This window comes from Myotis daubentonii, chromosome 13, assembly GCF_963259705.1.
Source record: "Myotis daubentonii chromosome 13, mMyoDau2.1, whole genome shotgun sequence".
In the NCBI taxonomy this organism is placed as follows: Eukaryota; Metazoa; Chordata; class Mammalia; order Chiroptera; family Vespertilionidae; genus Myotis; species Myotis daubentonii.
Window position 1 is genome coordinate 5778566 of NC_081852.1, and position 3673 is coordinate 5782238.

Below are 3673 nucleotides of genomic sequence, written 5' to 3' on the forward strand. Positions count from 1 at the left end.
CAGGTGGCTGTGTGCTGGGCGTGGCAAGGAGCTCGGCTCCCCGGGGCGCCACGTGGAAAGCTGTCCGCAGCGCCTGCAGGGCATCTGCTTTGGGATGCGCCCACGAACGGCTCTGTCATAACTGAAAGAGGGAGTCCTTGGCTGGGATGTGTTTTGAAGTAAACTCATGAAATAAAGTGATGCGCTTTGCTAACCCAGGGTGTTGGGACCACTGGGCGCAAAGTGCTTCCACCATCTTCCAGAGGGGGGCCACCCTGGCACCACGACGGGGCTCCATGGAGCCGCGTTTGGCATGCAGCACGGGCTTTGGAGACAGACAGGCCTGGATTTGAGTCTCAGCCCTTTTACATACCAGACCTGCCCTTGAACAAACTGCTCTATCTGCCTGAGCCCCAGTTTCCTGATCTGTGAAATGGAGATATGACACGTGTGTTTTTGGGGTTGTCAGGGTTACATGGAAAGACGTGAGGAAACAGGCCAGCACAGCCTGGAACAGTGTGATCGCTGTGTGAAGGATGCTTATTATCATTGTCCGCATTAGTCAGCTGTTGCTACGTAACAAAATCGAAGTGGCCAACAACCCAGAGTATCGATTTCCCACCCGCGGGTCTGTGGGTTGGTGGGGTTGGGCTGGTCTTTTCCGGGCTCTGTCTCTGGAACTGATGGGCTACCCAGATCATGCTTCTCTCGTGGTCACACCAGAGCACAAGAGGGCATGTCCACTTCCTGGGTCACTTCTGAGGACATCTCTTTGGCCAGAGCAAGTCAGTGGCCAAGTTCAAGGTTAAGAAGTGATATGTGCATGCTGCCAGGTGGAGCCAGGCGGAGCGAGTGGGTGTGTCACCTACCACAGGAGCGTGAAGACTGGGGTCAGTAGTTCAGCCATGGTTCTCCACGTTCTGCATCTGTGACTCTCAGGAAGGGAGCGTGTGCCAAAGCTCAAGGCTTAACATGTGAGCAGCGGGAGGGTTCTGGGTCCCATTATCTCTTCTGCATTTCCATGTTCGTCCTTGCAAACACCAGGCCACCAGGCCATAAACGCCGATGGCATGCAGGCTGGTTTCCACTTGGCTTTCCGGATTTCTTCATTTGAGCTGCAGCTTTCAGCCCTCTGGTGGGGCCTCCATCACAGAGCTCAGGCTTGTGGTTGGAAGGATCTAGTGGGGGTACCATGGAGAGCACGCCTAAATCAGACCTGTGGGAAGGGGGGTGTGGCATCCCTGGAGGCCTTCTGAGGAGTGGGGGCTGGGGGAGGAGCATGAACTGAGCCTGAAAGTCAGCAGTGCTGGTGATTTAGACAGGGAGGGCAGTGGCTGGAAGGAGGGTGGTCAGAGCGCAGAGGCGCCAGGGTGCCATAAGGCAGGCAGGAGGACTGCATGGGGGAGGCAGCCCTCAGAGAAGATGGAGATGCATGAGAGCCTTGAAAGAGAAGAGTCTGGACCAGACATGGAGGTTCGGCTCCGAGAAGCACTTGGAGGGGGCCTCTGGCCTCAGTTGGAAGGAAGGATGGGCTGGAGGAGAGGAGAGGCCCCCCCTGAGGCCTTTCCTTTGCATCTGAAAGGAGCCCTGTGCTCCCTACAGGCACCAACGGAAACCTCCTTTCTCACGGGAGGCTTGGAGGAAAGGCCTGCAGGCCAGCCCCTTGGACAGCCAGCCGTGTGGGGGCAGAATTTGCCCAGAGAGACTGACCTGCAAGGAGCCCCCCTCTGCTGTCCCAGGTGGGCAGAAGGGGCCCCTTGCAGGTTTGGACCTGAGGCTCCACACTGTCATTCCAGGCTTCATTTCATCCACAGGAAGTACCCAGGAAGGAGATATTTAATACCCATTTTACTGCAGAAGAATCTAAACTGCAGGAGGTTAACTGACTTTCCCAAGGCCATGGGTGCAAGGACAAGACCCCAGGACCTCCTCACGCTGAGCTCACATCCTTCCTCGCCTGCCACACATCTGCTCCGAGAGCTCATATGTCCACTCACCTTCCTGTTGCCTTTCTCTTTAGCGCTTTTCACCAGCTTGCATGCGATCTGTCTTGCTGGCTGTGTCCTATCCATAGAGTGTGAGCTCCACGAGTGCTTTGGGCACTGCTGTGTCCCCAGAGCAGAGTGAGGCAGGCACATGGCAGGCGCTTAGCAGGCTGCTTCCGCCTCACTGCTCACAAGGCCACATCAGCTCACCGCGTTTGGACCTCTGTCAAGTGGTGTGCACAGCCATCCTCCTCTGGCTACTGGATCGGTCCATCATTTCTGTGAAATACTTCGAGAGGCGTACATTCACTATAGGAAGATAAAATAGACATTTGGAATCGAGAGTGTAGAATTCTCATCCATTCCCTTGCTTCACAGCAGTAAGCACTGTCGCCTGTGCATAAGCTGGCTGCAAAGTATTGCAGGGCACATGGTGGTGAGGGGTTCCTAAGGCCAGGGTTCCCGCGGCAGCAGGGAGGCCCAGGCTGGCATCTTCCTGGCCGGCTGGACTCAAGGAGCCACGGCTGTGGCCTCCAAGGGAATTATTACTAACAGTGGCCGCACCACTCACAAGCAAGGGAGGCATTTTGAAAAAAAGTAAATTAATTAAAGCGAATTAGCTTAATTAAACTTAGGAAGAAGCACAATAAAACACCTTTCTCCAACTCAGTTTTTAAGATGGAATTCAGTTTGATAAAAATTGACTTTGAAGATGGACTTTATTTTGGTAAAAATTGATGTTAATGCAAGTTGCTTTGCCGACACTTAAATTGACAAATTGGAAGAAGACTTACAGAGGTGATGACTTACAGTTTATGAAAGTGGCAGTTACTACTCGTCACCAGCTGGGCTCCCAAAGTCCTCTTGACAGTTGAATCTTGTCTCGTCCATTCTTCTCTCCTGCTTTCCTTCATCTACTGGAGAGGAGTCACTTTTAATTGTGACTTTGCCCAAGCGCCCTCTGCCACCTTCTGGACCATTAAGTGTTGGCTGGTGATGTTGCCACAAAACATCACATCAGCAGGTATGACTTTTCTCCACAAGCCTTGGGTGAAAATGGCTAAATTCCTTAAATTCTCTAAGTCAAATTAATCTCTGCACCCCAACCTGCTGGCTGTGTGGGATATGCAATCTGTCTTTTGGAACTCCCTCTCCCGCCTCTCAAGTTCAGAGAAAGTTCCCCCCACCTGCACCTAAGCAGGCAGCTCTTTTAATATCATGCCATCTCCCCACACTGCCTGGTGGCTTTTCCACTATTTCCCAGTGTGCTCTGTCTTTTCTCCTCCTCCCTTGCTCCCCGGGTCCTGGGTCTTGGTGGTTTTCTGGCAATGCTGTCATTAGGTAACACAGAAGCCACCATGTCAATGAACAGAAAAGCTTGGCCAACTTCTTAGGCAAGGAGAAGGAAAATAGCTACAGTGGCTAGAAAAATGGCTAGTTATATTCTAGTAAACTACCTCCCAGCAGCCATTCAGTTATGATTTATCAAAGTCCAAAAATGTGCAAATGAGGCTAAAATAAGACATTTTGAATTCAGACCCATTTTATTTCTCAATTTTAACCAAGATCTGGTTTTCTTTCTGTTTTTATCTAGAAGCGAAGTAAAACCTTTGTAAGTCTGGGATCCTGGATTTCAACTTTTGGCCAATTTCTGGCTATGGATTCTCTTTAAATGACTATATATTAGGTTACTGAAAGTGAGTGAGTCC